General features: G+C 36.9%; 1 protein-coding gene across 3 annotated transcripts in view; it reads left to right on the top strand.

Moving 5' to 3' along the window:
• The window catches only part of Ddr (discoidin domain-containing receptor 2), a 529,507-nt gene that overhangs the window by 429,342 nt on the left and 85,138 nt on the right, over window positions 1-15,027 (top strand). The window lies entirely within an intron of this gene.

Below are 15,027 nucleotides of genomic sequence, written 5' to 3'. Positions count from 1 at the left end.
CGGAAATGGCGGGTTCCTCGGATCATTTGAAGCAACTTCTTCCTTTACAAAAATGTTCTCCGAGGCACCGTTAACGAGTTATTAACGAAAAACAGTGACCAATAAGAATCGAGTACGGCTGACGCGAGGCGGCCCAGCCAACCAGCGCACGAAACCCAGTTCCGCTCATTGGCTCGGCCGCCTCGCGTCAGCTGAGCTGGGATTCGATCGCCTCGACCGCTAGCGCCGTTGGTTCGGTCGCCTCGCGCCAGCTGAGCTCGCCTCTCATTGGTCACTGTTTTTCGTTAATAACTCGTTAACGGTGCCTCGGAAAAAAATTTTATAAAGGAAGAAGTTGCTTGAAATGGCCTGAGGAACCCGCCACTTTCAGATTGCGAAACATTTGTGGGACACCCTGTATATTAGTTTCTACATTAGATTATCTGTATTGAATACTATGGCTTCAACACTATTGTCTTAATCTAGGTTCCTTAAAACTTCGCTAAGGAATTTGGTTTTTTCAAATAGGACGTAATTTTTGCTGTATGTTTATAGTTGTCCAAACATTCTCCGATGGTATTGGAGATTTTTATTTTTTTACTAATATTGTTATACAATGGACGCTTTATTAGATAGTGTTTAACTGTAAGCCCAATGTTACAACTTTTACATAGTGGTTTTTCAGTTTCTGAGAGTATGTAGTGGTGGGTTATTTTAGTGTGCCCTATTCTTGGCTGAGTTAGTATAATTTGATTCCTTATTGTTACATATACAGCGCGGTTCGTAGAGAATACAGAGTGTTTCGAAAATTACTCAAAATCGTGAAATGAGGGATTCCTGATGAAATTCGAAGTAATTTTCTTCTTAGCGCAAATGGAATCCGCAGCTTCGTTTTCGAGTTATTAACGAAAAATGGTGACCAATGAAAAGCGAGATCAGCTAGTATGGGGCGACCGAGCCAATGAGCGGAACTGGCTTCGCCCGTTCGTTGGCTCGGCCGCCTTGCGCTAGACGAACTCGCCTCTCATTGGTCAATGTTTTTCGTTAATAACACGTAAACAAAGCTGCGGATTGCATTTACGCTAAGGAGAAAGTAACTTCAAACGACCTCAGGAACCACTCATTTCCCGATTTTGAGTATCTTTTGGGACACCCTGGATACTTTCTCTGAGTTCACGTAGGAGTGAGTAATTCGAATGTACCCATTTTTGGTACCATTTATGCCAACTATATTTTTCATTAAAAGTTTCTGAGGATCCTTAAATGGAATTTCAATGTTCTTTTGATCTACATTTACTTTGTTGTTGTTTACTAGAATGTCAATATTATCGAGATTACTTTCGCAGAGGATAATATTTTGGTGTCCGTATAACTTGTTAAATAAATTTTGATGTTTTAAAACATCAGTAATGGATTTTTGATAGAACGTTTAATACGTTCGACTTGACATTTTAAATTTGCCGGTAATATTTTCACGGCGTGGATATAAATTAACGTTAAATTGCCTAAAGCGGTCTGCTTGCGAGTGACACTGTAAAATATATAAAATATAATTTAATTATTAAGCGGTAATTGATGACGCGATGCAGTGGAACGGCGGCTGGTTTGAACATAATATATCGAATATTATGGAACATCGCATTGCTGTATTTTAATCGTGGATGTTGTTTGAATTATTTTCTCGGGTTTTTATTTCCGGTTATTTTCTCGGCTTTAGAAACATAATCCAGTGGCATGACACATTTGATGCTACGTCGTTCCCTGATAATTGGATTATCGAAATTCTACTATATTATATATACGAGCATACTCCTTCACACCACACTTTCATGACCATAAATTTCAATTGTCCAGCTAAAATAATTTATTACCTAAACCTGTATGTTCATTACACATTCGAAACGAACGTAATTAATAATGAAGCGAGACGAATGCACTTTGACACTTTTGATATTACGAAGCAAAATAATCGAATCTTTCCATCGCGCTCAACCTCGAGAAAATTCTCTCAAACATTTCACAGTCCGGTGCTTCTATATTTTTACTGTATTAAATGACAACGGGCACCGATGACATCGTTAGGACGCCGCTTTTATTCCTGCTTCTCAATCTTAGTTGATTTAAAGGACTCGCCGCCGTCCGCGCGATTTAAACGAAATTGCAACATCAACATACGGAACCTAAATAAAAGGTGAACAAACAGCGGGGGTCGTAGAATTTTCCCTGGAATTCAATCAGCCGGTGGAATCCATCGTTTAAAACTTTCGAATTACCTTCGTTGTTGAAGTTTACATTGCCCAGGGTCTCATTTAAAATCCTCTAACCGACTGCATTTATTTGAAGCCGGTTCACCTTCCCATGCCTCATCCTCGATCTTTCCTCCACGAATCATCCGTCGAAAAAATTACTATTATTATCATTGCTAGATCTATTATTCAAACCTTGCTCGCTAGAACCGTTGTTCAAATAATAATAATAGAACACGTGCTGATTTATATTTAAACACACGATTCAAATTTAAATACAGGCTAATTTATAACTCCACACGATTTCCAGAGCAAAACTCCCTCCATTCTCTAATACTGATATAAAAATTCTCTGTTGTCGGAGCATGATTCGTTATTTATTGTACAAATCAATGAAAATTGCTAATCCATTATTCGAACCTTACTCGCTAGAACCATTCTCCAAAATGAGTAATAGAACACGTGTTAATAGTACCAACCTAAATGCTAAACACTTTATATTTTATATAATATATAATATAATAATATCAGCAGGATACTATTAATAGTGTAAAAGGTATCAATAGTGTATATGTATATAAAGTGTTTATATTATTATATATTATTATTTTTATAAAATTATATTTTATATAATATATAATATAATAATATCAGCAGGATACTATCAATAGTATAAAAGGTATCAATATTGTATATGTATATAAAGTGTTTATATTATTATATTATTGTATATTATTATTATATTATTATATATTATTATTTTTATAAAATTATATTTTATATAATATATAATATAATAATATCAGCAGGATACTATCAGTAGTATATACGTATATAATTTTATATATTATTATATATTATATAAAATATAATAATATACTATAATATAGTATATATAAACAACAGCGACTATTTTGCAAGTTTGAGAATATAGGAAAACTGTTATTCGACATCAAAAACATTCCTTACATTTTACATTAATATTTGTTGTTATACTTCGCAAACCGGCAGCGATTTTAATCATTTCACTTTATTACAATTTATTACCTAATTACAATTAATAATATGATCTAATAAAGATCTACGACGCGATCTCTTATCTATCTTACGAAATATTGCGTCTTTGTGTAAAAAAAAACTACGATCCCAATGGACGGTGCGAACGACAATGGTCCTGCGGAGAGGTTCTAGGTATTCCCGAAATTGTCAGCGACGCGTTTCGCTCGATTCGTAACAAGCCAAGAGCTCGCGGTCGGAAACCGAAGCGTTGAATGCCGCCTCGTTACCGGCGGGGCTAATGCTTTAACTCCGACGCTGCCAATTTGGTAAATGACGACGATCTTGTTTCCCTTCGCTTCGGCCGAGTGGGACGCGATTTTTCTCGGGCCCGGGACTCGGTGTCGGCTCTCCCGCCGGCGTGATTCGTTTTGTCCCTAATAAACCCCCGAACCGATGGGGTTGGGCGCGCCACCTATTTGCCCTCCGAGGCTTTTGAGCAATCATGGAAAACGTCTTAGCCGTGTTCGACACGGTGGCTTGGATGCCGGCCATGAAAGTCGGCGCCAGGATGGGGCTGATCAAATATTTTTCTTCATACTGCTGAAGGACGAGCGCGATCGTACGAAACGAGGATTCGGAAAACGTCGGCCGTTCGCTTGGAAATTAGGTATTACAAGGCACCAATCGTTGTTCATGGAATAAAGGATCTCGGCGATTTTTACAGTGTATCGACATTATAATTATACAGGGTGTCCCAGGTTTTAATGTACTACTCGCGAAAAAGGTGTAAGAACGGTAGAAATAAATCTAGCGAACAATAACACACGGCATGCCAATTCAAGCCAATGCTCGCAGTAACAGCAAATTGATTACTATACCTATTCTGAATTTTTATTATAACTTCTTAATATATAAAGCTCTGTATGACCTATGTTTGCACAACATTTTTTCCTTACTTTGTGCCATAGAATACACTGACAAAGTTTGAACATTAAAACCTGGGACACCCTGTATAGTATTTAAGCTTGACTGTGTGTGTGTGTGTGTGTGTGAATCATAACGCATACTTTATACAATCGGTCTAACAAGTAATCGTGGATTTTTAGAACAAGTTAACTTTTTTTATAATTGTGATCTAAACCGATCTAAAGCGATATAAAGGATTTCGCGAAATGGCGGCAGGGTGTCAACGCACGTGTGCCAATTGTATTCGAAAGACATAGGCATTAAAATAGGCGTGACTCGTCTGCGTCACCAGTGTGGTGCCACCGGACGGCATAGTGTTAATTCCTTATTCCAACAATATTCAACGATGCCATAGAAACCGTCGTTTCCATAAACTATCGTCTATGGCTATCCTAAAACTTATTGCAACAGAAGATCGCTCAATATCGTTAAAACGAAAAAATGTCTATGAAAGAAATTGTATGTGCGCGATGTTTCCAAATGGAATTAAGTTTAATGAAGTCGCTGGTTGCCTTTACGTACACTTTAATAATATTACAGCTATGGTCTTAGCGATGCGTTATCTGCGTTCTTAGAGTTCTACGAGTTCTGACCGTTCTAACAGTTCTGGTGGTTCTAACAATTCTGGTGGTTCTAACGATTCTGGTGGTTCTAACGATTCTGGTGGTTCTAACGATTCTGGTGGTTCTAACGATTCTGGTGGTTCTAACGATTCTGGTGGTTCTAACAATTCTGTCGATTGGTGTATGGTGGGTTTTGGTGGAGGAAATGAAGCGTTTTTGATTGGAGATGGGTGTGTCGGAAGGAATTTGAGGAGTGGGAAACTGTTCGAAAGTTCGGGTTGTAAATTTTCCGTTTTGGGAAATATGGAATTTATGAGTCGTGTTGTCCGTTCGTCGGGTCGAAGGGTATTTTCGTTCGGATGCATTTTTTACTGTCGCAGGTATATCGCTTAATTGCTCAAGGGATGGCCAGGAACGTTCGACCTTCGTTGTTGCCGTCGCAACAGAAATGTTTGTCCTGACATATTAGCTGAAGTGGTCGTCTTGCCTTTTATCACGTAATTCCCCGGTAAGGCCAGGACAACAAATATTGAGGTGGCTAGCTTCCGGGCGGCGATACCCGCGCCGCAAAGGAATTGTTGAAAGCGGCGGAGTCAGTCGTATTCGGAGTTTCGCTTCGAAAGAGGAATGTCTATGCCGCTCGTAAAGTCGGGCTCGGACTCGGAATTATTAAAGTTTTATATTTGTTGACAACCGTGAGACCGGTGTGTCCGAGCCGTGTCCCGTTGACCACCGCCGAAAAGGCCACCGTGCTGCTCTCTCTCTCTCTCTGTACACACGGGGCCCTCCGGCCTGGTAATGAGAGCCGCGTGCTTCAAGACGAAAAATTAATTACCGCTGTTAGCGCAGCGGACAGCGTTGAAACGCAGGGCTCCGCGCCGCGTCCGCGTCCGAGAGAAAAAAACACGAAGAAGTTCGCGGCAGCACAAAGGAAAAAAATAAAGAGACGGACGCTGCCGGGGCATTCCGACTTCCCCTTTGTATTGAACAAAAGAAACGAGACGCCACGAGAGAGAGAGAGAGAGAGAGAGAGAGAGAGAGAGAGAGAGAGAGCGTGGAAATATGTAAATGCAGGGGAAACGCGTCCCTCGGAAAATTGGTATTTAACGAAGCACGAGGCCGAAGGAAAAGCGAGGCGAGAACCGGTTCGAACCGGTCGCGAGCCGGAATTCTTACCGGGAATTCAATAATGTACAAAATTTGATTCCACTTCGACGCGCAGCAGCATCTTTGCCCTATCTACTCGATTACGGCCGAAACAAATTCGCGGAACACGGGCAAAGATATTCATGAATTTCGAAGAAACTGATGAAGTTTCGAATGAATTCCAGCAACCCACCGAGCATTCGAATACATTTTTCTGCTATCCTGGTTTTTGTAAAATTCCGTATTTGCATAAACATCTGCGGGCTATCCCGTGCAGTCCTTTCATCGCGTTTCGTTTAATTATGCGGTAATAGTTGCAAACGAAATTGCAACTTCTAGTGGGATTACAAAATTTCATTGTTTCCCATATTTTTGTTTCTCGTCCGCTGATCCCGGTTCTGAAAAACGTGTACGTTTCATTGCGTTGCATTTTTTTATGAATTAATTTGTACGTAACGTTGGCAGCAGGCTGCGATACGTTTTCTTTTAATTGAGATTAAACAAACCGAAAAATACTTGTGGAAAAAATATAGTCTGATAATAAAATACATATAATAATATAAAACAATATAATATAATATAAAATACATATACAGTCTGATAAAAAAATACAGCATTGAGAAACCGTAAATCATGCTGTATATTTTCACTATGATTTCTATAAAATTCATATTCATATTTCCACGAATATACTATTAATATTTTGCACCATAATTTATTTTACAGCTGCGTTGATCAGCACTTCATTTTTAATAACTTTCCTAAGGGAAGTTCTACGATTTTGCTAACTGAACAATCAAATTGTATTTCGACCGAGAGGAAATAAACAAGTAGATTATACAAGAAATCTTTATCACGAGTTTGACCCGTCGTCGCAGCGTAGAAGCAGCAATTCATAATTTTTTGAAGTTTAAAATTTCCTGAAAGATGTCACCGGAACGAAACAGGCCGCGCCGGTATAATATTATAATGGAGAAGGACGAGAACACCGACGAACGAAAGAGAGTCTGAGGAACTGAATTAACGTTCGAGTCTTCATTTAATTTCTGATAATATTTATTCTGTTAAAGAAATATGATGAAAAGCGCTCGACAAAATAAAGGGCACGAAAATGGTCGACGTCCTGAACTCGTTGTAACTGGATTAATAATAAGCTGAACTTTGTTCCCTTCAATGGACAAGCGCCGGGACTTCGACCCGTCTACGAAATGTACGGAAGACAGTAATTAACAGGTTGCTGAACGATGGGAAATAATAGAAGCCAGACGGCGAAGCTCAATTCGCCCCAGTAGCTTTCTCTCCTCAAACCTGTTTGCGCCAACGAGTTCAACTTAAGACAGGCGCAAAACAATTGCCCGACAGGGGCGTGATGCTCGCTATATTAAAACAGGCTATAAACATTAATTAAATTTCTGCTGTTTGCATAACTACGCTAATACTCGTTCCGTCACCCGGGAGAGAGCTAAAACCGTTGTTGTTACGGCATTTTTAAATATTAATCTGGTGCTCCTTAAGTGTCTTTTCAAATGTTTTTCTTGGCCAAAGGGAACTCGTTGCGATGCGCATTGCGTGAAACAACTTTGAAGCATATCGACTAATTTTCGAAAATAATGTCCGTACGATTTTTAAACGATCGATCAGGTTTCAATCCTTTATGGAAATTATCGATCCTTCATTAAATATAGACACTGTAAATGTGTGTGCACTTTAAGTGGTATTAACCTTTGATTAAGTTGTTAAATGTAAAATTACGTCAAATGAATGTATGTTATTAATTTTCAAGCGATACAATTTCGAAGCATAAAGTGAACCTTTACCTACTGTGTCTAATAAACATTTGGCTAATTTCTTTTGCAAAAGTATAGCCTGATATAGTATATTTAAACGACATTCAAATTCTCTTTGACTATTAACTGAAATTCAAATTAATTCAAACGAACCTAAAGTTTTATTCCCTGACCAACACAATTTCTGAACATAAAGCGAACCTTCGATTAGAGTCTGTAAGACTACGAACCTTCGGTCAAGTTTTTCTAAAAATATGGACTGATTCATATTCAAACATGATTCAATTTTAAGCGCGCAGTGAATGCTTTTTCCTGAGAAACTATCATTTCGATAAGCTTTTCTCGACATACTGATTGATTAATGTTTACCCTCCCGCAGCAAAACTTGATTCATCTTCCAATTCTGATACCAGAATTCTCTATTATCAAAATATAGTTTGTTATTTATTGTACAAACCAATACGAATTTAATCTGGCACTGTAATTCAGTAAATCTTCCATTATCCGATCGCCCATACGTTTATTATTATTATATTATTATTTATTATTATTATTATATTATTATTATTTATTATTATTATATTATTATTATTATTTATTATTATTATTATTATTATACGTTTATTAAAATTATGAAACAATTTTCAATTGCGACGTTACAAACGAACCAGAATTCGTTGATTTCAATCGTACAGCAGAAATGAACGAATGCATGCTCTTTGTATGCAACTGTTTCTAAACAGCGTACGTGCGTTGAAGAACGAAAATTGGACACACGGGACAGCACGTGGAAGAAGAATTCTGTGAGAGTCGAATCGCTGAAACGAAACAGCGACTGCCGGAAGTTGCATTTGTTACGAAGCACTCGGGTTAAAGGTGGCCTCCGCAAGGGAAAGTTTCAGTTCCATCGCGGAGTCTGCGACGACCATCGGAACCAATATAATCCCCGGCGAGTAAATTTTTAGCAGTCGCAATCGGGCGGAGGGCAGAAATGGAAGGGCGAGAGCTGGCACGCAATCGAGCTGACTCCACTTAATTAAAAGAGGTAGTCGCATGAGCGTATTGCCGGCACGAGAAGACGTGCGTTATCTAGCTCGTTCACCCGCTCGTAAGGAAGCCTGTGTACACACGTAGGCGGCCGCCCTCTGCATTAGCCACCTGCTACTTGTGCTCCGTCCCGACATTCTAAAGCCGTCGAGTGTCACGATTTCCCTTTTTTCTTCGGCTGACCCCGTTGCACTTCCTGCAGACTGGCAGTCACCCCCTCATTCGAGAGAGTTCACCCGGACATCGGCCACTCGATAGGCTTACACGGCTCTCGAGACTATTTATCCGAAGACGGGATCTGCGCCGAGGGTCGAGCAATATGGATTGGATTTAACGTGCGGGTGTCGATGCTTTTGTCACGCCTGCTCCCCCGCAGCTCGCAAGGAGGCGTGCAAGGCCTTCGGTTGACCGATTTATTTCTAACTTAGCGTATTGATCGATTTGGTTCCCCTTGTTTTATGAATACATACCGTTGCATGGGCAGACACTCGATAGTTATTTAGATATTCGTAATTAATCATTTGTCACGTCCTGTAAGTATAGTATTAATCAAAGTAGAGCTAGCAAGTCGCGGTTAGTAGCGTGAGGGTAACGTTCTCGGATTGTTCCCTGTGGAGGAGGGTTCGATTTCGTATGGGAAGGATTTCTATTGAAATCTATTGAATTCTAGTCAAATTCAATTCAATTCTATACGAATTCAATCGAATTCCATTGAAACCTATTGAATTCTATTTAAATTCAATTGAATTATATTGATATTCGATTGAATTATATTGATATTCGATTGAATTCTATTCAAGTTCAATTGAATTCTATTCAAGTTCAATTGAATTCTATTCAAATTCAATTGAATTCTATTCAAATTCAATTCAATTCTATACAAATTCAATCGAATTCCATTGAAACCTATTGAATTCTATTTAAATTTAATTGAATTCTATTCAAATTCAATTCAATTCTATACAAATTCAATCGAATTCCATTGAAACCTATTGAATTCCATTGAAACCTATTGAATTCTATTAAAGTTCAATTGATTTCTATTGAATTCTATTGAAATCTATCGAATTCTATTCAAATAAATAAATTGAAAAGAACTTTTCTCCTTCGCATGTGGAATCGAATCCTCATCCACATGATACAATTCCAGAATGTCACCCTCACGCTACTATCTGACTTGGTTGTTACTTTGATTAATACTTACTTACAGGACGTGATAAATTTTCAATTTCGAACATCTAAAAAACTATCGACTGTCTGCCTATGTAATGTTATATATTCATAAACAGGGGAACCAAATCTATCAATATGCAAAGTTAGAACTAAATCGGTGACCCGAAGGCTTTGCACTCTCCTTGTCAGATCGAATTAAGCCGAAACGCGAGCTCAATTTACTTCCTCATTAATCATTCGAATCCCTGTATGTTTCTTGGGAATGGTTAACCCTTTGAGGATGCTTGTCGACATAGCGATGACATCGGTGCAGCGGATCTTGTTCCGCACGTTACAAACGTATAAATAGTAATTTGAACATGATATCTCTGCTGTATGCGATCTTAAAATTCTGTAAAATACGTATACATATTATCTATTCAGTATTTTCTAAATATCTATAAGTATTCTCTATTCTATATCTGCAAATATCTACAGATATCTAAAAATATTATATATATATATATTCTATATCACCTAAATGTTTACAAATATTTCCTATATAAATGTTCTCTATTATTTGATTGTTACACTTATTCCTTATAATGTTCATTAATTGTGCAATAGATACGGCTGAAATAAACCTCAACTGAAATGTGATAAGCTTAATAAAACAGTTCACATCAGGATGCATTATTTTCTTTCACCATTATCTACATCTTATTACATCAAATATTCTTAGCGCTATAAAAAATTCTCACTCGTAAAAAGTTCAGATACTGGGATGCTATCCCTGGCAGAATCGAGTAGATCAGAATTTATAATATGAATATGATTCCATATGCAAAAGTAAGTCGAGAAAACAGAATAACATTTTCTCATTTAAGGCTTCATTTTCGAGAAGACTGAGTCGAAAGATGCGTGGCTTATGCATAGTATGATGAGAAGTGGAATTGACTTGATTCCAATTGAATAGTATTATTTTTTGAATCTAATTTCTCTCGAAAATGGAGCTTTAAATGAAAAAAAAATGTTATTTTTCTTTTCGACTTATTTTTGCATGTGGAATCATTCCCCTGCCGGTTGCACCATGATTTCCCGAACACCCTGTATATATATTATAAGAAATACTAACATATTTATATTCTAAATTGTTCTATGTGAATATAAATATTATTTTAAATTTTATATATATATATAATTTTATTATATTATATTTATATTTTAAATTATATACATAATTTAAAATAATATTTATATTCACATAGAACGTAAATAATCATATTCATTTAGGATATAAATATGTTAGTATTTCTTATAATATATATACAGGGTGTTATATATTATTATATATATACTATTATATTTATAATATATAATATAAATAATAATATATTATCTATTATATAATATATTATTATATATATGTTATATTATATTATATTATATATATTATTAATTATATATATATATATATATTATATTTATTTTAATTAAATTTTATTTTATTACTTCTATTCTATATATAGATAGCTTAATATAACATAGATTAATATATTAAAATCATTGGCAATGGAAACGAGCTTATATTTCTTTCAGATAATATTAAGAAAATCTCATAACTAATGCGGATCACAAGCCCCTTTCAATGAAGAGTAACTGATAAAAATGCTGAGAAAGGAAACTCTTTTCCATGGTATCGCGTATTCCAAGTTTAATAACATTTTTGATGCATACAACACAGCGGATCTATACGGTCTGTATTAAATTTAGGGGAGCATGTGAAGAATTTTCATTGACATTCTGATACCTGTGCAGAGGGTTGAAATGCAAATTTCTATGTAGAAGAATTCTTATTTATCGAAGCTCTTTGAAATTCTACAAGAATTTTTTTCACAAGGTAGCGTAATAGCTATTATCGCCGACGTGTGGCATGACAGATCGGACATGCAATGCATTTTTGATTACCATGGACGGTGCTCTCGGAGCCCTAGATGCATTCCAGTATCGTACTCGACGAAAACGACAACGACGAACGTTTTATTTATAAACAGAAAAGTGTATCGTGTACGTTTAAATGGATAATTGTGAGACAGAACTTTGTGCGCAACAAACTCCGAGAGTCTTTTATCTCGTTATGCCTATCAAGCTGTTTATTTAATTGTACCGTGCGAGCAGCGTTTCCTTCGATTTCCATCCGACAGCCGAAACAGATTTGTTCCGAGTCGTTTGCCCGTGAAAATTATTTAAATAAAATCCCAGCCCCGTGACCGTAAATCGTGAGTGAAAAATACGGTCGGAGCCACGACGGTAGTGATTTAAAATTTCCGAATTCTCCGTGCCATAAATTCGAACGAAAAATGTCCTTATAAAATTATTAATATAGATTCGGCCATCATTCCGGCGCTGTCGTTCATTTGATATTCATTCCGGCAGAAGCATAGCAAATATAAATGAATTCTCGAACGTTTATTTTCGTTTCGCCGGAATGAAAATGAAATAAGAATGTACTAACTAATCGATAAAATACCAAAGCTCGATAAAAACAACTTATTTGACATTCGAACCAGAGAAAGGAGATTTCGAGATTTCGGAAAGTTCATTTCTAATCGTTAATTGCACTAATGAATTAATATTTGAATATTAATATGTAAGACAAAGAATCAAATAAATAAATCCCTTTGATACTACTTATTATAAGTTCAATCATAAACTCATTTAATCCTATTTCGTATTATGCGAATAATTCGTTTAATAAAGCCGGACGAATATTTTAGATTATTTATTTTCTTTATATTACACCTATTAGCTGCACTTTATTAATTCCTTGTCGCCAGCCGCCCTCGATTTTAATCACATTATAGCTTTCCAATTCCGTGATATCGGTTTTCCTCTACAAGTATGCAAAATAATTACTAATAAGCGGGGAAGATTGATCGGCTAAGTTAAAAAGTAACAGAAATTATCGAGGTTATCGAGATTTTCACGGGGCGTCCTTCGAAATTTCCTATCGTCCTCGTGTAACGATAGAACATCGAATTTCCGTGCAGGAATGTCGTATAATTAAAAGAACATGAAGCACGCCTGATTTCATTAAATTTCATCGATTTCATTATTATCCGATCGGGAACGCGCACCGACCAATGCTTTCATAGTAACGAGCGCCATGAAAAATCTGACGAAGCTAAAAAAAAAACAACATATTTCCAATAAAAAGTTTATCGAATCACGTAGAATTACTTTTCTTATTTTATTAGTAAATCCCGTATTCCACAAAAATTTGAATAATGCAACTTTAGAGGATTCTGGTCATCCCTTATTAATTAACGAGACATCCTTCATAATTAATTAAGCATTTTTGCTTGCTACTGAATACAGTAATTTCGGAGAAATGTTCGGTGGTCGGAATTGAAACCGTCAGAACTGACGACGCAAAGCCGCGATTCTTCGAGTCTCGCGATGCGTTTTTATAGAAACTCGAGGCATTTGCCCGAAAACAAATCGAAGAAACAGGAATTGGTCATCCCACAATAACCGACCACACTACCCCATGATGATTCTAGTAACTATAACAAGCGTTTGTCGAAAACTAATAGATTTGTTTTAAAAAAACAAATGAAAATTTTCCAGTTAAAATGATTGCTGTTTGTGAAAAAATTGATGTTATGCAGCAAAATGTTTTTCGATCCCCAAAAGATGTATTCTCTTATTATTTACTTAAGAAATCGACGAAATTTACAGACCACGAAACATAAAAAATGCCTCGGTATAACGACAAAATAAAGAATATTTCTAGAGGAAACAATCGCTAAAAATTGTAGAATTGCTCCAGAATCGCTATCACCGATCGCTTGAAAAGACAGTACTCGAAAAGGCATCGCCAGCAATCGCGCAAATCGCGTTATGAGGCTAATAAAAAGCTGCGACGAGAAAACCAACAAAACGTGGACAACCGTTCCGCTTCTGCCGCTCTATTTCTGCACCTCTCTCCTGGCTCCGATAATTTCCCTTTATTCCAGCAATTCGAGGGAGTTATTCCTTTTTTCGTCGGATTCGTCCACTCTCTAATTCGCTAGTTGACGTTGACGGAAACTTTCTTCCAGCGAAACGAGAAGTCGCGAGAACTGACAAATCGACGCGAGGAGCTTCATGAATTTTCTGTTTGATTTTCATCAAGATCCGCCGTGGTTCTTCGCTGGAAATTGCCCCTCCCCCTGCTCCCGTGCTTAATCCAGAAGCCACTGACCGGGACAATGCGGATACACGCGTACGTCAAATTTGCGAGGGTAGGATTATAGTATACGTGGAACCTGAGAGTTTGTTGCTTTAAATTAAAATAATCTGTTTTCGTTCGGCTGGCCCCTCGTATCGTGACGAGCCCTAGAGCTAAAGTCGGTAATCGCATTACCTTACTTTTGAACGCTGCCCTTCGCCAATCCCCCTTCCCTCCCTCGCGCCTTCTGTGTTCGCATGCACCACGACACGCACATTCATCGATTTTCGTCCTCGAAACGATGAAAACTGATTTCGTTTGACACATTATCTACCGGCGAAGATTTTATGATTTACAGCCTTCTTTATAATTTGTAATTAGAAACTTGTTAATAAACTGTTTAGTGGCAGTAAGTACTTGTATCTTACGGCAACAAGTCATCCACCGTAATATTATCTAATAAATTCGTTTGGGATTATCGTGTAGGAAGAGATTGTTAAGTTCTTCTTGGAATAGCACAATAATTGAAAATTCTATATATTGGGTTGGCAACTAAGTAATTGCCGATTTCAGTTATAGATGTCTCTCACTCCCATTTTTATGATATCCGTAAATGTTATATTATAAAATTATTATTATTATTATTATGTTATTTTTTATTAGCCGTGAATGTTAGCAACTGGACAAATTGAATGCAGTGGTCAAGGAAAAGCGACCAGAATTTTATGACAAATGTGGGTGGATCTAATTTAAGACTTTTTGACTCAATTCCAGTATATATCGACATATTAATTTAAACTTGTTAGGAAGTTTATGAAGAAGTTTATTTTATGAAGAAGTCGGGGGGGGGGGGTTATATTCGTCTTCAGTTTCTTGTAATTGATGTAGTCAATTTTTATTGTGCATAAAGATCCGCAGTATAATTATCG

The sequence above is a fragment of the Megalopta genalis genome, chromosome 1 (assembly GCF_051020955.1).
Source record: "Megalopta genalis isolate 19385.01 chromosome 1, iyMegGena1_principal, whole genome shotgun sequence".
Lineage (NCBI taxonomy): Eukaryota > Metazoa > Arthropoda > Insecta > Hymenoptera > Halictidae > Megalopta > Megalopta genalis.
The sequence above is the reverse complement of the archived record's forward strand: the minus strand, read 5'-3'. Positions and strand labels throughout refer to the sequence as shown.